The sequence below is a fragment of the Dromiciops gliroides genome, chromosome 5 (genome assembly GCF_019393635.1).
Source record: "Dromiciops gliroides isolate mDroGli1 chromosome 5, mDroGli1.pri, whole genome shotgun sequence".
Lineage (NCBI taxonomy): Eukaryota > Metazoa > Chordata > Mammalia > Microbiotheria > Microbiotheriidae > Dromiciops > Dromiciops gliroides.
This window is the reverse complement of record NC_057865.1, coordinates 232055387-232078335: the sequence shown is the minus strand read 5'-3', so window position 1 is coordinate 232078335 and position 22949 is coordinate 232055387. Positions and strand designations below refer to the sequence as shown.

Sequence of the window (22949 nt, the reverse complement as noted above, 5' to 3'; positions counted from 1 at the left end):
ATCACTACCCACCAACTCTATTTTCCAAAACATTCTCATTTTTGTATTAATATCATTTGTGCCTATCACAGTGGCTGGCACATAGTGTTCAATTTATCTATGCACATTGATTATTAAATTGCAAATTACTTGAAGGTGGAGACTTTGGTTTATTTATTTATTTTTCATCTCCCCCAGTGCCTAGAGTAGGGCATTAAATATAGTAGAAGCTTTAAGGATCATTCAATGAATATTGAATGAAAATAAAATTTTGTACTCCTTTCAGAATGTTGCTGGTCTTAGATCCATGAAGACAGCTTTATGCTTGATCTCACTATTCTGTTGATCTCAGCTTCCTTTCTTTTTCTTCTAAATAAGACTTTCCATCAAAGAGTAATATGGTTCTTTGCTGTCACACAGTGCTGCCGGGTTCACTTGTCAACTGTCCCTCTGTGATCTTGAAAGTTCAGCTTTGCTTTTCTCTCCCATGCTGGGAAACTTCCAGTGGCAGGAAATGGAATGGGGAATCCACATGTCTCACTCTCCTTGCCTTGTGCAAATTCTTACTACTCCCAGTTGGGCATTTAGGTTAATTAGACATGAATGACAATGATGTGACTGAACTTATCATAGTTAATGTAGCTATTAAGAATACATTTCTATGCAGCATCTGTACATAATTTGGATAAGGAAGCATAAAACCTAAATGTATCCTTCCTTAATTATTTTAAAGCAAAAATGTAGACCATTTTAGATTAATTTAGAATTTTATCTGTAATTCTGTCAATGTGAAATGTAAGATTTATCTTGGGCATGCACTGAGAGTGTGTTGTGACACATGGCCCAGGTGTCCTTTCTCAAGAACTAGTTCTAAAAAGAAAGTAAAGTGAGGGAGAAAGTCAGAAGATAAATTAATTACCATAGGGAGAGATCAGAATTATTAAAGTACAAAAAGACAATAATGTGAAAAACACAAATTGGGCATACATATTCTTTATTTTTTTGTTCAGTATTTTATTATTTTTCAGTTACCTATAAGGATAGTTTTCAAAAATTTTCTCCCACCCTCTCTTCCCTCCCTCCTCCCCAGGACAGAAAGCAATCTAATAAAGGTTATATATGTGCAATCACATGAAACATTTCTGTGTTAGTCATATTGTGACAGAAGAGTCGGCATGCAAGGGAAATAACACACAAAAACAATAAAAACATTTTTAATAAACAGCCCAAAAGTAGAAACAGTATGGCTCAATCTGCATTCCTAAACCACAGTTCTTCTTTTCTGGATGTTGAGAACATTTTCTATTATGAAGTTCTTTGAAATTGTTTTGGATCATTACATTGCTAAAAAGAGGCAAGTCTGTCACCATTGTTCATCACACAATGCTGCTGTTACTGTATACAATGTTCTCTTGGTTCTCCTCCTCTCAGTCAGCATCAGTTCATGTAAGTCCTTCCAGGTCTTTCCAAACTCCCCCTGCTCATCATTACTTTTCACATTGATTTTTTAAAACTTTGTTCTCTAAATTCTCTTCTTCCCTCCCTCCTCATTCCTCCTTATGAAATCCAGCTATTCAATATAAGTCATACATGTGCAGTTATGAAAAACATCTTCTCATTAGTCAGGTTGTGGAAGAAAATTGACAAAATACCTTTAGAAAGAGGAACTAACAAATAAAATTATACTTCAATCTGTATTCAGATACCATCAGTTCTATCTCTGATAGCATCCTGTTCATTTCTTTCACGTTTACTATTGTTAACTATATTACCCTCCATCTTAATCCCTCTCCTTGATATTTACTCTATTCTCTATCTTCCTTCACCCTACCCCTCCTTGAAAGTGTTTTGTTTCTTACTGCCCCCTCCCCCAATCTGCTCTTCCTTCCATTGCCTCTCCCCCCATTCCCTTCCCCTCCCACTTTCCCGCAGGGCAAGATATAATACTATCCCCTCTTAAGTGTATAAATTATTTCCTCTTTGAGCCAATTCTGATGAGAGTTAGGCTCACTCACTCCCCTGTTCCTTCCCTATCCTCCCCTCTACTCCATAAGCTTTTTCTTATATCTTTTATGTTCCCCAATATGTCTCTCCCTTTCCCTTTATTCCAATGCATTCCTCATCCCTTAATTTTATTTTGAAAATGTCATCATGGGTCAGCTAGGTGACACAGTGGACAAAGCACCAGCTCTGGAGCCAGGAGGCCCCAAGCCCACATCAAGCCCCAGACATAAGCTACCCCACTCTGCCTGCTCCACAAAAAACAAGAATAGATAAAGTAAATTCCTTACAAATATCATCCTTTCATATTCAGTTCACACCTGTGTCCTCTAAGTATATTTCTTCAGCTGCCTTAATATTGAGAAAGATCTTACGAGTTAGGAGTATTATCTTCCCAGGTAGGAATGTAAACAGTTTAATCTTTAATATCCCTCATAATTTCTTTTTCCTATTTACCTTTTTATGCTTCTCTAGGGTCTTGTATTTGAAAGTCAAATTTTCTATTCCGTTCAGGTCTTTTCATCACGAATGCTTGAAAGTCCTCTTTTTCATTGAAGTCCCATTTTTCCCCTGAAAGATTATAATCAGTTTTGCTGGGTACATGATTCTTGACTGTAGTCCCAGTTCCTTTGCCCTCTGGAATATCATATTCCATGCCCTCTGGTCTTTTAATGTAGATGCTGCTAGATCTTGGTTTATCCTTACTGCAGCTCCACAGTATTTGAATTCATTTTTTCTAGCTTCTTGCAATATTTTTTCCTTGACCTGGGAGTTCTGGAATTTGGCTATAATATTCTTGGAGGTTTTCCTTTTGGGATCTCTTTCAAAAAGTGATTGGCGAATTCTTTCAATTTCTATTTGACCTTCTGCTTCTAGAATATCAGGTCAATTTTCCCTGACAATCTCTTGGTGGATGGTGTCTAAGCTTTTATTTTGGTCATGGTTTTCAGGTAGTACAATGATTTTCAAATTATCAATCCTGGATCTGTTTTCCAGGTCAGATGTCTTTCCAAGGAGATATTTCATATTGTCCTCTATTTTTTTATTCAGTTGGATTTGCTTTACTGTGTCTTGGTTTCTCATAAAGTCACTAGCTTCCATTTGTTCAATCCTAATTCTTAGGCAATTATTTTCTTCAGAGAGCTTTTTTTATCTCATTTTTCATTTGGCTTTTCAAACTGTTGACTTTTTTCTCATGAGTTTCCTGCATTGCTCTAATTTTCTTTCCATTCTTTCCTCCATCTCTCTAAATCTTCCTTCTATCTCTCCTACTTTCTCTTCAAAGTCCCTTTTGAGTGCTTCCATGGCCTAAGAGCAATTCATATTTTTCTTGGAAGCTTTGGATGTTGGACCTTTGACTTTGTTATTATCTTCTTCTTCTGAAGATGTATTCTGGTCTACCTTTCCCCCAAAGAAGTTTTCAATGGTCTGCTGCTTTCTCTGCCTGCTCATCTTGGCCACCTATTTCTTGGCTTTGAAGTCCTTCTTAAAGTGTATTACTGCTTCCAGGACATGCTGTTCTGAGCTACAGCATGGCCCAGGGGGTTACTGGGCTTCTTCTCAGCCTGCCTGGCCTGTGAGTAACCACAGACACTTTCTCTTTGACCCAGAAACAGAAGTCTGATTGAACTCTGATTCTCTATCGTCGGAAGCTTGGTGCACCTGTGCCCCTCCCCCACTGGGCCACCACCACTCGATTCAGTCCACTAGTTCAGAACCAGGGCACTTAGCCCCAACTACAGCCGAGACTGCCTCCACTTCAACCCGGCCTACTGCCGAACCCCCTCATCAGTCCGTGATTGGAGCCTCAGAGGAAGCTGCTGCTGGGGCTGAAGACTCTGAAGCACATTGGAAGCACTGTTCCTGGCTGGTCTGGACCGTGTGCTGAGCTGTTCAGCCTGATCAGCAGGTGATCACAATTGCCGTCTTTTGTTGAAAAATAGTCTCACTCAGTTCTTATGTACATTATGCTGCTTTTTTTTTTAAACTGCATTATTTGGGAGTGAGTGGATGGGTTTAACTGGAGCTTGTGGGAGTCACAGCCTCTCCTCCACCATCTTGGCTCTACACCCCCTCCCCATACATATTCTTTAAATAAGAGGTATGAAAACCTAAAAGTCATTTTTTCCCACATGCTGATCTTTAAAACTTTTACTAGATGTGTGACCCTGGGCAGGTCATTTATACTCTCTGAGACTCAGTTTCTACCCCTATTTGTAAAATAAGAGTAATGATACGTATATTACCTATCTCATAGAATTGTCAGGAGTGTCAAATGAAATAAGAAAGATAAAATGTTTTTCAGATCCTTGATGTATTTTATAAATGTCAACTACAACTATTGCTGAGAGGTAGAGCAGTGAATAGGGTACTGGGCCAGGAGTCAGGAAGTCCTGAATTCAAATTTGGATTAAGGCATTTATGAGCTGTGTGACCCTGGCCAAGTCACTTAACCTCTAACTACCTTGGTTTCCTCATCTGTAAAATGGGGATAGCAGTGGCATGTAGTTGGTGCTTAATATTTGCTCATTGATTGATTATGCCTTTCAGGAATATTTATATTTAAGTAGGCATCATCTCCCGTGTTTACACTGTAGGAAATTACTAAGGGTTAGGATGAAGCTTAAGGGCCATGTTTATAATTCACAATTTGGTGTTATAGTATTGCATAAAGCCAAGTTCATTTATGTGGAGATCTGAGTCCACATGGAGAGAGAAGGTGGTAAGTGTGTTGGGAAACTACAAATTGAAAGTCATCCCCCAACCCCCTCCTCCAATCCTGGGGAGACCAGGATTAGAAGCAGGGGACCTCTGGAGTCACCTTGGAGATTGTTACATTTTCAGCGTGAGCATTTACACCCCAGAAATCAGCAAATCATACAAATTAGGGCATGACTGATTGTTCTGTTGATTGTCTAGACTCGAGAAAGTGAAGAAGAAAATGTTAATCAGACTAAAGTTTAAAATTAAAAATACTAAAATTAATTAATAAATCAATTAATATAATTAATTATTAATATAAGTGTATGCTAAAATTAATTAAAAGTGTGTCATACATACTTCCCCCACCCAGAGAGCCTCTTGTTAAGGTTTTACCTGCATACCCCTCATTAAGAGCCACACTTTTCAAAGAGATTGAAGTAGACAGGAAAATGATAATGCAGGGCAGTCTATTGATTGAATAAGTATTCATGCATTTGCTGAAGTGTCCCTCACGGTAATGCCCAGAGGATCATCATTATTATTTGACTTTTGCCATCTAAAGCACTTTTAACTTTCCACATTAAAAAGGGGGTTTTGTGAATGTTGGTTCTTATTCATGCTACTCCTTAGAGGTGGCTTAGAATCCTCATCCTTCACCAACAGGAGAGAGAGAGAGAGAGAGAGAGAGAGAGAGAGAGAGAGAGAGAGAGAGAGAGAGAGAGAGAGAGAGCACGCGAGAGCACGCGAGAGCATGCGTATGGGTAGGTGAAGTAATTTTCTCAAGGTCACACATTAGTTTCCATGGGATATCCAAAACATTAAGTGCCTGATTGCAATTCCATCCTTGCCCTGTTAGGTCATACCACTACCTGGTTTCTAGGATTTAAGACTGAACCTTGCTGAACTCTTGAGGCACAGCACTGTGTCTTTAGGGGCTGGGGATCACACAGTTCTTGACTCCCAAGTGTTTGGAATACTATTTATTAATATTTGTTTCACAACTCTGCTTTCCTGGTCATTTAATTGCTAAGAAAATTGATGGGGTCAGCAGTAATCACAGCTCAAGTCCTTCATGCAAGAAAACCCCAATCTGTTTGGGAGAGCACACAGTCCTCTCACATATCCATCCGTAGTAAGGCAGAGAACACTGGTGACAGTGGTGAGCTATCTGCCACCTGGGTGTTTTAATCCTTGCTTATGGGGTCACTTCAAACCCAAATAAGATAAAATGAGAAAGAATAGTTAAAATGTGGAAAGAATTGACCTCCCTTGCTTCCTTTAAGTCCCAACTAAACTCTCTTCTTTTTCTGAAAGCCCTCCCCACACCCCTGCTTAATTTTAGCACCCTTGCTCTGTTAATTTTTTCTTATTTATCCTGCCGGCAACTAGATGATGCAATGGATAGAGCCTGGAGTCAGGAAGATCTGAATTCAGATCTGCATCAGACACAATAACTGTGTGACCCTGTGCAAGTCACTTAACCCTGTTTGCCTCAGTTGGAAAATGAGCTGGAGAAGGAAATGGCAAACTCTAAATACTCTAGTAAGTTTGCCAAGAAAACTCCAAATGGGGTTATGGAGAGTCATACAGGGCTGAAATGATTGTATAACAATTTAGCCTACATGTAGTTTGCTTTGTATATATTTATTTGCATTTTGTCTTCCCCATTAGATTGTAAACTTCTTGAGGGTAGGAACTATTTTTTGCCTCTTTTAGGATCCACAGTGCTTAGTACAATACCTGGTACATAGTAAGTGCTTAATAAATGTTTATTGATTGATTAATTGAGGAAACAAAATTTTTAGATCAAGTGTGGTATTAATTTACTATGTAACCTCTTTTAAAGCAACCTGCCCCCACCTTAAGCTTCAGTTTTATAATTTCTAAAATGAGAGGCATATACAGTACAAAAAATGCTTGATTTTGAGTCAGTAGCCTCACTATGACAATACATGAGTGATCTTGGGTAAAAGTAATTTATTCTCCTTTCTCTTCAATTTCCTCATCTCTAAATTAAAGGGTTGGACTATATGACCACCACTAAGTGCCCTTCCAGCTCTAAAGTTATGATCTTATGACCTATATGTTCTTGGGTAAGATATTTAACTTCTGGGCCTCAGTTTCCTTAATTGTAAAGTAAGGGGTTTGAAAAAGAGACCTCCAAGTTCCCTTCCAGCTCTGACTTTGATCTGGAGTTGTATCTGAAGTCTTTCCAGATGTCATCTCCCTGATGTAGCCTTCAAGAAGAGAATCTCCTCTTCTCCCTGATGAGGACTTCAGGAGAAGATCTACCCTTACAAGTGGACAATTTAGTCCAGCATCATTGTGGAAACTGAGATGAGAAGAATTTAAAATAGAATATTAATAAGCAATGCCATAGTGACTTAGCTACAGAATGTGGAGAGTTAAACACTATTTGCCCTACCACTCACCACTTTTGGCTTGCCTGAGTTGGGAATAGCAAATTCTAAGGCAGATGGTGGAGCTAATGGCTGTTCAGGGCTGTGAGAAGGAATGGAAGTATAGATGAGAGCAGATCTGGACCAAGGTGATTCTCCAGAAATGTTCCCAGTAGCCTAGGGTAGGGGTGGAGGAAGGAAAGGATGAAGAGACCTGACTGACAGTGATAATAAGGCAAACACTCTCCCAGGGTGCAGTGAAAAGAGAAACAAAAAACCCCCAAAGATTTTTGTCCAAAATTCTTCCCTAACAGAAATGTATAAAGAAAGATAATTTAACTTACCTTCCTGTCACCACCGTCTTCCCCATGGAAATCTGGAAGGACAAAACTCCAATAAATGTAATCTTTGCCAGCATCTTTACATGATATTCTGGATGTCACTCTGCTGCCAAGTGGGGAACAAGGAGGCAAATCACTGAAGTTATTTCTGCAAACCCTAAAGACAAAGAGGCAATCACACTTGGCCTGTGAAACAATATACCTCCCAAAAATAGAGCCCCAAACATCACTGCCAGTTTTAAGACTGATATTTACTGGCTTTGAAGAAACACAGATGGTTCATAGTTGCATGGGGAGAGGTCTGGGGAGTATTTAGCTCAACTTCAAAAGGGATGCTGATTAAGATAGGGGTTGGCTCTTCTAGTCTTGCAGCATGGGGTCTGTGTGCAAAAATAGAAGCACTGTTAACTATCCTTCAAGGCTGAGCTCCAATTCCATCTCCTCTAAAAAGGCCCTCCTAGCACTTCTCTGTGTAATTCACAGTATCATAGCACTGCTCTTTATAATTCCTTTAAAAATTAATCATATATGGCTGTATGGATTCTGCTGTTGTCTGGAACACTTACAGATATGCCATAGAAGCATATATATGCAGAGCTGGAAGAGAGTTCAATGTCTTTACTTTACAGATAAAGAAAATGAGAACAACAAAGGTTAGTGGACCTATTATAACCCAGACAGTAAGTAGTAGACTCAGAATTTGAACACAGATCCTCTTACTCCTGGTCTGGTAGTTTTTCTATTTACAGAGGTAGCTAGGCATCATAATGGATAGAATGCTGCAAGCAAGGAAGACATGAGATTGAATTCAGCCTCAGACATTTGCTATCTGTGTGACCTTGGGCAAGTCATGTAGCTTTTCTCAGTATCAGTTTTACTCATCTGCAAAATAGGAACAATAACAGTATCTACCTCCCAGGGTTGATGTGAAGATCAAATGAGATAATCATTGTAAAGTGCTTTGCAAACCTCAAAGTGTTCTATGTTAGCTTCATCATTATTACTATGAAGTTTTTGAAGTGTTTATGTCTTGTCTTCATAGCTAGATCAAAATCTACTTATGAACAGCAATGTTTTACCACTTCTACTTCTAGTTATTACCCCTCACAGTGCCTTATTCATGTAAGGTATTAGCTATTACTATTACTAGTTAATTAATACTTCTATTATTGCTTTTACTATTACCACTACCACTACTACTACTACTACTACTTCTACTACTACTATGACTACCACTTCTACTAGATTGATTCAACTAGATTGAAATCTATGAACAGCAATTCATTTTATAAGTTCTGTCTCTAGCATCTACTCTTCATAGTGTCTTATTCATGCCAAGTATTAAATATTATTATTATTAATAATAATAACACTATTACTCCTACTCATACTACTATTATTGTCAATACTACTTCAACTACTATTATTACTTCTACTACTACTACTATTGTTACTACTACTTCAACTACTACTACTACTACTACCACCACCTCAACAACATATTTATTCAGTTGATTTGGATTTGATGCATGAGTATGTGAAATAATTTTCTCAAGGTCACTTGAGCAAGGGTCCTAGAATTGTTATTGTTTTAGTTGTATACATAATTTGTTGTGTCTGGCTGACAATGTGGTTCTAGAATAAAGAGCCTGCATGTTCCACATGGCTCTGTTGAGATCCTGCTTTTGAAGTGAGTAAGAATTTGGCAAAGTTTTGTAGCAGACAAAGCCAATGATCATTATAAAGCACAGGTCTTATCTAGTCTCTGCTCTGCTCAAGAAGCTACAGGGGCTCTCAATTACCTTTAGGATAAAACTCTAATTACTCTGTTTGGCACTGAAAACCTTTCATGAGTTGCCTTTACCCTATTGTTTCTTGGGTCATTGTACATTATTTGTCTTTCTGTTTTTTATGGTTCAGCCAAATTGGTCTGCCTGTTTTTAGTACATGACACATCATCTCTTACTGCTGTGACTTTGAATAGGCTGCCCCCCCCCCAGATTGAATGTATTTCCTTCTCACTTCTATGTCTTAAAATTGCTAACTTACTTCAAGGCTCAGCTCAAATGCTACATCCTATAAACATCTCATGCTGATCCCTGGTTGGTGGCATCTTCCCATCTTCAGAAATTACTTTGTATTTGCCTTGCATGCATTTTTTCTTGCTATTTTTAGAATTCATGTTATTTTCCCCCCAATATACCTGCATTCAAGGGCAAGGCCTGTTTCATTTTTATCTTTGTATTCCCAATACTTAGCAAAGTATATTGCACTTAGTAGGGGCTTAATAATTTCTTGGTGAATTGAATTGAATTAATGAGTTTAGAGTCAGAAGACTTGGGTTTGTATTACATATGTTAATTTATTAACTTACTCTGTAACCGTAGTCAGATAGATTCATTTCCCTTGGCCTCAGGTTCCTCTTACATAAAAGGACAGAGTCTTTTCCAGCTTTCAGTCCATCAAACACTGGTTACATAAAAGGCAGTAGCAAGTAAACCCACTCATTTAAGCAAATCAGCCAGCAGTAACTGGAGACTAGAATATATCAGAAAATAAACAAGAGTGAATGAGCTCTTCTTCTGAGAGCAAAGTTAAATCTTATCTCAAATTCAGAGAAAAACCCTGATCTCACCCAAGGGGAAATCCTCTTTTTGAATTTTCTAGGCTCACTATGCCTACTATGTTCTAGGCACTGTGATAAGTTCTGAGAATACAAAGCGAGGCAAAGACTATCCATTTTCTCAAGTGACTTATACTTGAAAGTATTCCACAGCACCTAGAACACTGCTTAGTACATCAGAGGAGCTCAATATCTGAATGAATGGTTATAATTCAGTATCGTAATGTATATCGATGAAGGACAATATAATCCTTGTCCCTCTGAACATCATGAAGCCTACCATTGGATCTCAAGCTACTTTAGTATTCTGACTATTTTACAAATAGAGTGATGAAGGCATGCAGAGGTTATGACTTTAAAGTAAAAAATGCAATTAGAATGAAATAACTCAGGACTAGCTTCCTATCCAATGCTGGTATTGTAAGGCTATTCACTCAAGAGTTCATGATATGTGACCATCCTTCACTGCATCCATGGGATTACAAACTGTCATCTCTTATAAGTCTCTGACAGTGAAATGTAGACTCCTTCATCCGAAGCTTGCTTCCTGAAATTGCACCTTTGGATCACTGTTGGATTACAAATTATATTTCAGATCAGAGAATAAACTGATGCTGGAAAAAAAAAGCTCCTGTTAGTTTGGTTTACGTTTATAGAATGTAGGACATTTGTATTGCAACAGAGGACTGTGGGGATGGAAGGGACCTTGAGAGGTCATCAGCTTCATCCTTTTACCTATCAGTAGTCCTACAAATAGAACTTGGGGAAAAGCACCTGAGTGTGATTCCCAGCTCTGCTGCTATCCCTGGGTAAGCTGGTTAACCTTTGCGGCCCTCCATTTTCTCATTTACAAAATGAGAAGGTTGGAATAGAGAACTCTTCTACTGGGATTACTATCCATTGGACTTCCCCTAAACTCTTGGGATTAGACTTCCAAAATTACTCATTATTTCACATGAATGCCTGTGTCTTGTAATTCAGTGTGACATTTTCGATGTTCGGTCTTTGTCTCAGTGTCAGAACAGAATTGAAGTGCAGAATCACTTCAGAACCTTGGGCTTGCCATAATGTTATCCCATATCCTGTGCAGGCTTCTAGGATATCCCTAGTCCTTAGGTGTTTATTTCACCATCATGTACCTGAATAACAATGGCAAATCCATGATCTGTCACATATCTGAGAAATCTGCATCAAGCCATTAGATTAGTCCCTACTAGGTGATGGAGCACAGAAAAACCCCTGAATTAGTAATGTAGAACGTACCCTTTATTTCCTAACAATTCATCAACTACCTCTCACTCCCATACATTTGGGGTTACACTTGTTTTCAGCTAACTACTGTTAAGAAGTAATTAAAGAGCAGCTAGGTGGTGCAGTGGATAGAGCACCAGCCCTGGATTCAGGAGGACCTGAGTTCAAATCCGACCCCAGACACTTAACACTTACTAACTGTGTGACCCTGAGCAAGTCATTTAACCCCAATTGCCTCACACAAGAAAAAAATGTAATTAAGACTTTTAAAAGTGCAAGGACAGAGTATTGGAAAGACAGCTGTCAGAAACATTTTCTGCTAGAAATAAAATGTCTATTATCAGGATTCTCCAGACTGTCTCTTTTGAATGAGGATGATATTTTGTACTAAGCTTCAGTTTAAAAACCATCTTGATTAATCCCAACTTTGTATATTGCTTCACTTTTCTGTGCTTCTATTTACCCAAATGTAAAATGAATAGATATTAGATCCCACTAAGGTCCCTTCCAACTCTCAAATTCCATAGTCCTATAATAAGACATTCATCTTAAAGTTCTTAAAGTGTAGACCTGACCAGGTCACTTCCCTGCTCAACAAGTTCTAGTGGCTCCCTATTGCCTCTGTTTGACTCTTCATGGCACGCTTCCATCCCCCCCTTTCCAGATTGGTTACACATAAAGTGATACTTTATATTCAGTCAAACAGGACTTCTGCCTTACATGAAATTCCATCTTTTATGTCTGTGCCTTTGCATAAGTTGTCCCCCTTACCCGAATTCTTTTACCTCTTTCTCTTCAAATTCCTGGGAAACTTTCTATGGAAGTCATCAGTATATGAAATAATGAGATCTCTTAAGAATATTTGGTGATGTTAGCAAAATAATATCAAGGCTATTTGTGTATCTGTGAAATTATGACTGTATCATATTTTCCTTTATGCCAACTATCTCCACAATGTAGATCTGGATTTCACGAAATTAGAATACTGGTGTTCAGTCAATAAAATAGTTGGGTCATTGAACTATAATTTAAGAGCTGACAATTTATTGTCATTCCATCTGTGATATTTTACATGTTACATTAACTAATCAACACCTTTATTATAGTGCCCTGTTAAGTCTGCAGCTTTTGAATGGCAATATAATCTCTTGTTCTATAAGGAGAGAGATTATCCTTTTGAAGTGGCTATAAAATAATTCCATTAAGCTCTAGGACTTTAGTTTACTGTCAAATCAGATGCAGTGGTTCTTGTTGGAGACAGAAAATATGCAACTTTACCTTATTTCTAAACTGTACCGATTAATTGTTTTGTTTTGTTTTGTTTTTTGCAGGGCAATGAGGGTTAAGTGACTTGCCCAGGGTCACACAGCTAGTAAGTGTCAAGTGTCTGAGGCCGGAATTGAACTCAGGTACTCATGAATCCAGGGCTGGTGCTTTACCACTGCGCCACCTAGCTGCCCCCCAATTAATTGTTTTAAAAGGAAGACCTGGACAATTTAAAAAAAGAAAGAAATGTCTTGTGAAAATGAAATTGGATATATTCTATCCTCATCACACCAGTTATTATTGACTCCCTCAAAATTTTACTATCACCTTGATTAACCTATCATATAAGGAGATTTAGAAAATCCAAAAGATACAAAAACAACAATGCTTATGTTTATACTTTTTCATTGAACTGAAGCATTAATATTCTTATGAAAGAAATATTTAATCTTATCAAAATTGTGCTATATTCAGCTTTTCTTGATATTATCTTAATTAATGTTGGCACCCAAAAGTGGTGGTTTTCTTAATGTCAGTGGAATTGGATGAGAATAAGCTATTTCACGTGTCTCTTATCGGGCATCTCTGTAGTGACTGAAGGATGTCCCATATTGCATTCATTAGTGGGAGGTCTGGTGTGTAGATGACTAAGTGATTATTATGGTGGGAGATGGCCTCTGCCAATTGTCTGAGTCTGATTATCATTTGTATCATGAGAGCAGGAGGAATTCAATTGAATTAATTCAATGTATATTTATAAAGCACTTACTTATATGTATAGCTTATGCTACTGGGTGCTAGAAGAGCTACAAAAGGGGCAGCTAGGTGGCGCAGTGGATGGAGCACTGGCCCTGGATTCAGGACTACCTGGGTTTGGTCCGGCCTCAGACACTTAACACTTACTAGCTGTGTGACCCTGGGCAAGTCACTTAACCCCAATTGCCTCACTAAAAAAAGAAAAAAAAAAGAAGAGCTACAAAAAAGCTCTAAGACATAGTCCTTTGCCATCTAGTAGGGGAGAGAGGGCACACACACAAACAACCACAATACATAATAAAATGTGCTCTGTGCATGAGAAAATGTAATGAATCATGCAAAGTCCAAGGAAGGAAGGTTCATCTCAAACTTGGAGAATCAGGGGAGGCTTCATAGAGGAGGTGTCATTTGAGATGGGTTTTGAAAGAGGCATAGGACGTCAACAAAAAGAGTGATATTGTGGTAATAGTGGGAAAGGCACTGAAATTGGAATTTATAGACAACTGGGTTTGAATCTGACCTCTGATACTTATAATTTTTATGACTTAAAGCCAGTCAGGAAAGTAGATGGTGTAGAGGTTAGAGTTCTGGACCTGGAGTTAGGAAGACCTAAGTTGAAATCTACCCTAAGACACTTCCTAGGTGTATGACCCTGGGCAAGTCACTTAACTGTCCTTTACCTCAATTTCCTCATATGTAAAATGGGAATAATAATAGCACTTGACCTCCCAAGGTTGTTATGAGGATCAAATGAGGTAATATTTGTAGAACACTTAGCACAATGCCTGGTATATAGTAGGTATTATATAAATGCTAGCTATTACTATTATTTAAGTCATGACATATTTGAACCATAGTTTTCTCATAAAAAAAATAGGGATAATAATTGTAATACCTATTTCAAAGGATTATTTGACAGAAATCCCTTTGAAAACCATGTATTTCCCCCCAGGCCTGTGATTTCATTGGCTTTATTCAAGACAGCCCTCTGAGATTAGTTCCTGCTTGGCACTCTCTATATCTCATATGTAATCAGACAGTGGAGGAACTTGAATATTACACTAAGGAACTGTGGGTTTTTTCCCCCCCTAGGCAAGAGAGAACTTTTGAAAAATGTTGAGTGGAGGAACTTTGTGAAGGCTTCCTAATCTTCCTTTGCTGGCAATGCTCTTTCCTTAAGTGAGCTTGCATTTACCTATCCGTGCATATTATATCCTTCCTTCTCCTTCCTGCCTAGTAGAATATAAATTTCAAGAAAGTCGGGGTGGTGGTCTTTTCTTTGTCTGTGCTCCCCAGTCTTGTATGTATGTGAACACTGGTCTTTTCTTTGTCTGTGCTTCCCAGTCTTGTATGTATGTGAACACTAAATTTAAGATTGATATCACGTTGTGCATAAAGGAGATTAATCTGTCAGTAAGGTAGTGGATGTATGGTAGGAGGAAGAGATTTGACACCAGTTAGGAGGAGCTGTTACCCTAATCCAGGTGAGTCACTGGCACCTAATTAGAAGGAAAAAAAGTTCTTTTGTGGTGGCTCTCTATTGGGGGTCCCCTTTACCTGCCTTCTGAATTTCTCTTCTTAGGTCGTAGTGAGATCAATGAGGGACTTTCTCCTCTGCTGCCTGTAACTCCCTAATAATCAGTGGGACCCAAAGATCCAGTAACAAAAAACTGAATGAAGCTCTATCCCTTCTCCAACTCCAGTTCCCACAAGTCACTGCCTTACTGGATGCTATTCCCCCATCTAGGATAACCCAGAATCCTGTACTTCTCTGACCTTCCTAACAGTCATTGGCCAGGGACATGGCCTCACATACTTCTTGGATAAGGAGAATCACCAAATACAATCCTGCCATTAATATGTTGCCCCACTGGACCATACCTTCTATCTTATAGCTTAACCCTCTTAATTGGAATGTGAGTTACTGAGAGAAGGGGACTACTTTTTCTATTTGTATCATCAGTATCTAGTAAGTCTTTAATAAAATGTTTTCCTCTCCCATTCCTACTGTGTATCTGTAGAGCAATATAATTAGGGTTTGAAGGACAGTTTGTAGCTTCAATAAACATTTATGAAGCACCTACTATGTACAAAGCACTGGATAGAGGGTGAAAAACACATAGTTCTTACTTTCCAATAGGGAAGGATACAATCTGTATGGAAATAAGTATGGCATTAGATAGAATGTATTAAAGAGCAAAGGAGTTCTCTTGGATGAATTCCTTCCAGAAATATGAAGAGGGGGGAAACTACTTTCAGATAGAAGGATCAGAAAGACTGGATGCATAAAGATGTGAGAAGCTTACCATTCTGGCAGGTGGAATCATTATTACACAGTGGCAGGGGAGGATAGGATATGATTAGTATAATTTGACTGGAACATAATCTGTGAAGGGGAGTAGAGTGAGATGAGGTTGAGTGGATAGGTTGGAATGAGTTTCTGGCTTTAACTTCTGTGATCTTAGTGGGATTTTTTAATCAATCAAAATTCAAGCTTCAACAAAGTTGACATCCTTAAATTCTGTGATGACAGCTCTTTAAAAGAACAGGATGTGTCTAGAGTTACATTTTTTTCCCTAAAATTTTCTCATGTATTATTATTCCATTGGTTGAAAAGGCAGCCAGGTTAATGAGTGTAAATTACAATTGACTTGGTAGAGAAAATTTATACTCTTGAAAATTTTTCAGCACTACTAAGAGTGAACTTTTCTGCCTTGATGAGTGCAAATAAACTTTAACTCGATGCTACTATTTAGCATGCAAAGAAACTTCAGTTTCTATATTTTTCTATTATTATTATCAATTAGTTCTCTACTCTAATAGAACCTCCAAGGTTGTTAGAATTGAAAATGTGGAAGTACACTTTTTTGTGGGGCAATGAGGGTTAAGTGTACCACCTAGCTGCCCCCATAAAATAAAGCCTTTTTTAAAAGTGGGGCAATGAAGGTTAAGTGACTTGCCCAGGGTCGCACAGCTAGTAAGTGTCAAGTGTCTGAGGCTGCATTTGAACTCAGCTCCTCCTGAATCCAGGGCTGGTGCTTTATCCACTGTGCCACCTAGCTGCCCCAGAAATAAATATTTTAAAAAAATATTTTATTTTCAATTCATGGACCAAAACCAGCATTTCCCTAACACAGTACAATACAAAAGATGATTGCATATAAAATTTCAAATCTATTACGTACAACTTGCTATTCCCTCCAAATATAAACCAAAGTTATTATATAAATTTCTCTTCCCCCTTTTCCTCTCCCCTAGAAGGAATTGAAGGGAAAACCCCCATATTTTTAAAACCTAGGGAATAATATTTTGGGGGGATCAAGAGATGTTATTGTGATACAATTTAGCATTTATTTGACTCATTTTTGCCAAATTCTCAATGATTTTGTATGCGTCATAGGCTGACAGTGTCAATTTTGCCTTGAGACAAGGTATAGATGTTGACCATGTGACTTGCCTTTAGCTTTCTAAAATACCACCAAATAATAATAATTAGTATTTATGTAGCATTTAAGGTTTGCAAAGATGCAGATGTCACAACAGGTAGGTGCTATTAGTACCTTGTTAGAGCTGCCATTGGCACAGGGGTTAAATAAGGCATAATAGTCCTTTGCTATCAGAGAGTTTACAAACTAGTAGAGAGGATGAATAGATGAACAACCACAATGCAAAATAAAATGTGCTATGTGCATAAGAGTATGAAGAATTATTTGAGGTCTGAGAAAGTTCATTTCCAACTTGAAGGATCAGGGGAGACTTCATAAGGTTGTGAAGGATGTATAGGATGTCAACAGAATAATATTGTGGAATGCTCGGAAAACATTGGATTTGGAGGTAGTAGACACTGGGGGCTGAATCTTAGCTCTGATACTTCCTCCTATTTGTACGACTTTGAGTAAGTCAGGCAGCTAGGTGGTATACTGGATAGAGCTCTGGACCTGGAGTCAGGAAAACCCGAGTTCAAATTCAGCTTGATACTTACTATCTGTGTGCCATCTGATGCCTGGAGCAATCATGAAGAAAGACCTCAGGACACAAATCCTGGAGCATATATCCCCGTGATAAGAGAGATAGAAATCCTGGGACACCATTAAGTCCCTAGGGGAGGGATTCAGACTGAACTTGGCTTAAGGATTACAGGTGTTAATAGTGCCCTCTATGTTTCTATACCCAAAGCCTTGATTGTCCCACCCTACTTACAGCTCTTGATTTGTAGGTAGCAATGTAGAACACTGGCATACTAGACCATAGGTCTTTTTTTGTTTGTTTGTTTCAGAATTTAATTTTTTTGGTTAGTATGTAATTGACAAAATAAACACTCCCACAAAGAAAAATAGAAAATATGTTTATATATGACCTAGATTTTTCTTTTTTAAAGTACATAATAAATTCAACTTGTTAATTCCCAAACTGTCCCACTTTTTTATCCTCTGCGCTTCCTTCTCTTCTCCTCTCCTGTCCTCGTCCTCCTCCTCATCCTCCTCATCCTCCTTGTCCTCCTCTTCCTCATCCTCCTCTTTCTTCTTCTCTCTCTTTCTGTAGGTGAAACATCACTATCACTAACACTAGCTCTTGAATCATTTATAAAAGTTAGATGCAGATAGGTAGCAGAATGTATAGAACACTGGATATGAGGCGAGGAACACTTGAGTTCAAATCCAGCCTCCTCAGATTAAAAAAACAAACAACTGGGGCAGCTAGATGGTGCAGTGGTTAAAGCACCGGCCCTGGATTCAGGAGTACCTGAGTTCAAATCCGGCCTCAGACACTTGACACTTACTAGCTGTGTGACCCTGGGCAAGTCACTTAACCCCCATTGCCTAAAACAACAACAACAACAACAACAAAAACAAACAACCATGTGATGCTGGGCAAGTGATTTATCTTCTCTTGACTTCAGTTTCCTTAATTGTAAAATAGGTATAATAATAACAATTACTTCCTAGGTTGGTTGTGAGAATCAAATGAGATAATAAGTGTAAAGCATTTTAGCCTTCCTTCTTTCCTTCCTTTTCTTTCTTTTCATTCTTCCTTTTTTCTTTCCTTTTTCTGTGTGCTGTGCCTCTTACCCCTTTTCCTGTCAGCAGGTTGAAAAGAACTAGCTGGGGGGGGGGGGAGCTAGGTGGTGCAGTGGATAAAACACCAGCCCTGGATTAAGGAGTACCTGAGTTCAAATCAAACATCAGATACTTGACACTTATTACCTGTGTGACCCTGGGCAAGTCACTTAACCCTCATTGCCTGGCCCCCCCCCCCCAAAAAAAAAGCTAGCTGGCAAGATAAGATAAAAATATAAAATAAAATAACTATCTTCCTAGGGATCATCTCTAACTTAACAACAAATATTGCAGTCCTTTCTCTCATATTTTCTCCCTCCCTCCAATTAAACAAAGAGATTGAAACCTGGATAAATGAAATCCTTTTAAGCACAAATACTATCAAGGTGAGAGCTTCAAGAGTTTGAAGTGGCCTAGTAACATCAGAGGAAATGATGGGAATTGTAATCTAAGCACTTTTCAAGTGCTGTATATTTAACTGTTGAGTTTATTGCACATAGGCCTGGGGAATCCCCGGGCAAATTGAATATTCAGTGTTTGGAAGATTATTCAATATTTTGTTGGGTTTGTATAAATGTAACATAATTAGAACCTGGTAGACTCTGAGCCTTTGACCAAAGTTGTTAATTTTTTTGGTCACAATTTCATTAATTTTCTACTCCAGAGTCATCCCTATCTCCATGTTTGGCTTTGGATATGATCAAGGTCTTAATAGCTTTAAAAAATGAGGGAAAAAAGTGAAATGCTGTCACTTCACCCAAAGGACACCTTTTTACATTCTTCCTCCTTTATCCACCAAATGGAATGTCCTTGAGACATTTCAAGCTCACTACATCTAGAACTGAACTGATTGTTATTGCCCAACCCCTCCCTTCATCTAGATGTCTCTATTTTGTTGGATAAGTAGGATTCTTCTGTGCTCCTAGGTTCATAACCTTAGCATTCTCCTATGACTCTTTACTATCTCTCACCACACACATCTAGTAAATTGCCAAATTTTGATACTTTTAGTTCTCAGATCAGAGCTCCTCAACTCCTTTCACATGGCTTTTGGTAAGTCCCGCATCATCTTTTACCTGTTTAATTGCAATGGACTCCTTATTGGTTTTCCAGTCTCAAGATTCTTCCCCACCCCAGTGTCCATCAGTGGTCCATGAAGTGATTTCCATAAGCATGATGAATTTCTCTCTTTCCTGTGTCAGTCAGACATCAATGAAAATCCTTCATATAATTGCTTATTGGGATTTAAAACACTATATTGCAACTAATTTTTCCATTTAGAGCTATGTTTCATATGTCACATAGTGGATAGACACCCAGCCTTGAAGCCAGGGAGACTTGGGCTCAAGCCCTGCCCTAGACACACACTGGTTGTGTGATTTTGGGCCAATTGTTTAACCTCTCCATGCTTTGGCATCTGTCTAAGATGGCAAGTTGAAGAGAAAGTACTGATCAACTTTGGTAGAAGGAGTTTTCTAACTCAGGAGTTCTCTATATGAGGAAAACCCCACATTCAGTCGATATCCCTGTCTTTTTGAGGTATCATTTCCTCCCATGATGGCCATTATAACAAAAAATCCAGATAAACTGTAATGCAGAATGAGACCTTTGAATTAATACATCACGAAGCATCAAATCCATTTAAAAAATAATAATGATGCATATTCAATCATATTGGCATAACATTTTTATTGTATTTGTAAATTTTGAGAATTAGAAAATCTATTTTACTTATCATCTCTTCCTTTTGAATATCCCTTAATGTTTAGGGTTTGTAATGTACCTAGTCTATCAGTATCGTATATAGTGATACTATAGTGAACTAGCATTTATTAAGCACCTTCTAAGTGTCAGGTACTCTGTTAAGTCTGATGCAAAGAAAGGGAAAAATAAATATATGGGTGTGTTTGCTCTTTTTTTAAAAAAATAACTGATAGGACTATAGGATTAAAAATGGTATCAAGTTTGAAGACTGCAGATTTAGAGGTAAGGAACTGAAAAAAAAATCTGACACCCCCCCAACTTTTCACTCCCCTAATGAGGCTGATCCAAAGTTCCACATTTAATCTAGTAGCTCAAAGATGCTACAAATAATTAAGGTCAGAACTATACTAGACCCTAGTCCTGGAGATTACCCAAGAGTGTTTAGTGGATATAACACTATATCAGGAAACTAGAGTCCTAATTTGCCTTTTATTCCTTTCCTTAGAATGGTATATAGGGGTTCCCTGGGCTATAATGTAACTGCATATTCCAGCAAACAAACCTCATCTGTGGAGTTATTATAATGTACCATTCTTGTACATATATTGATCTTCAGTCTCCCTTATTTTTCCTTCTTTTTCTTTCTTTCTTTCTTTCTTTCTTTCTTTCTTTCTTTCTTTCTTTCTTTCTTTCTTTCTTTCTTTCTTTCTTTCTTTCTTTCTTTCTTTCTTTCTTTCTTTCTTTCTTTCTTTCTTTCACGGGGCAATGAGGGTTAATTGACTTGCCCAGGGTCACACAGCTAGTAAGTGTCAAGTGTCTGAGGCCGGATTTGAACTCAGGTCCTTCTGAATCCAGGGCCAGTGCTTTATCCACTGTGCCACCCTATTTTTACTTTTTAAGCCCTGCTGTTCACAATCATTATGTATTTTGCCTCCCTTTGAGTTACTTTTGACATGTCCTTGGTACTTTTGGAACACTCTTGGGTAATCTCCAGGACTAGGGTCTAGTATAGTTCTGACCTTAATTATTTGTAGCATCTTTGAGCTACTAGATTAAATTTGGAACTTTGGATCAGCCTCATTAGGGGAGTGAAAAGTTGGGGGGGTGTCAGATTTTTTTTTTCAGTTCCTTACCTCTAAATCTGCAGTTGTCAAACTAAAATAGACACTGCACATAAGGATCCTTGCGGGTGACATATTGACTTAGAACACCACATATTAACATTATCTATGTTCCATTGTATTTTATTTATTTTGTTAAATATTTCCTAATCACATTTTAATTTAATGTCAGCTGCATTAGGTGCCATGATAAGGCTCACGGGCTTCATATTGACACCTCTTCTCCAAATAAGGACTGGAAAATGAGGGACAGGATCACAGGATTTAAGAGCTGCAAGGGAACTCCAAGTTTATCTAGCCCAACCCATACCTGATCGTCATAAAGGGTTCCCCAAACATTTTAGTGTAGTTTCCTGCACTTGTGAATAGCATAATGTATTTAAAGACCCAAATATGAGTGATATTTCTGACTCTAGGCAAATCTCCCAAGCTGACAAAAATCACAGGTCGCTTGCATGTCATAAAAACAGCCTGTTGTACATTGTTCTAGGAATTAGGAGTTGCTGCTGTTCCTTCATGTCTGACTCTTTGTGACCCCATTTGGGGTTTTATTGACAAGGATACTGGAGTGCTTTGCTAATTCCTTCTCTAGCTCATTTTACAGATGAGGAAATTGAGACCAACAAGGTTAAGTGACTTTCTCAGGGTCACAGAGCTACTGAATGTCTGAGGCTGAATTTGAATTCGCGTCATCCTGACTCCACGGTCAGCACTCTATCCATTGCACCACCTAGCTGCCTTCGGATTCAAGAGACCTGGGTTCAAATCCCAACTCTACCACCAACTAGATATACAATTCTGGTCAAGTAAGCCTCTATGAAATCACATATCTCTCATGGAAGTGGATCATGAAACTTAGTGAAGTTTTATAACTTTACTAAGACATTTGGGATACCCTATCCAGGCTGCTTATTCCACTTTTGGCTAGCTTTAATTATTAAGAAGTTTTTCTCAGCATCAAACTTGAATCTGCCTGTTGTTCCTGGTTCTGCCCTCTGGGACCAAACAGAGTGAATCTAATCACTCTTCCACATGATGGCCCTTCAAACACTTGAAGATAACTATCCACTGTTGAACTGCTTGGCTGTGTTAGACAGTCACTAAATATTTATTGAATTGAATTAGATTGTCTTCATCCTTATCCATTGCTTGAATATTAAAACACACGCACATACACACACTCAGGTTCAAAAAATGGGATGTATTCTAAAAGGTAGTATCTAAATCTGTTTTGAACTTGCAATTAATTTGCTCTAGAAACAGTGCTCTAAATGTTAGAATCTTGGGTAAGCCACATGAGACTGACGATTCAATCTATTAATTAGCTCAAGTGCTATACTGCACATTTGCTGTGAGGAAAAAAAGAGAAGAAACAAATTTGAAAACGAAAGTTTTTCTTTTTTAAAAAATTTGCCTTGAATGTTAGTGATTGAAAAAAAAAGGATAGGGCATAAACAACCAAAATGAACAGTGAAATAAGGCAAGATTCCATGAAATTGTTGTCAGCAGAAAGGATGAACTGTTTACTCCTGTGTGGTTTTCTTTATTTTTTCCCCCCAGTATCTTGTTGGAAATGCAGTAAAGGTGAAAATTATAGTTAATCACTTTGAGAAAGAAGTCTTGTTTAATCAGAGTTACATTACAGACTAACCAACAAGATACTGGGGGGTTTATAAGGATGCTACTGGTCTGCACCTGTATCATATCATTTTTAATGTAGCAATTGTAGCAAATGTAGCAATTTGACT

The 22949-nt window shown here is 38.2% G+C and overlaps 1 protein-coding gene across 5 annotated transcripts in view; it reads left to right on the top strand.

The window, feature by feature from the left end:
• The window catches only part of TAFA2 (TAFA chemokine like family member 2), a 578300-nt gene that overhangs the window by 387621 nt on the left and 167730 nt on the right, over positions 1 to 22949 (top strand). Inside the window, exon 1 of one of the 5 annotated variants that reach the window (XM_043968345.1) lies at positions 3681 to 3889. The exons of the other annotated variants lie outside the window; for them this stretch is intronic. The gene's annotated coding sequence lies outside the window, so the exon portion shown is untranslated. Of the gene's footprint in view, positions 1 to 3680; positions 3890 to 22949 lie in introns of those variants that run through there. 5 annotated transcript variants of the gene reach the window in all.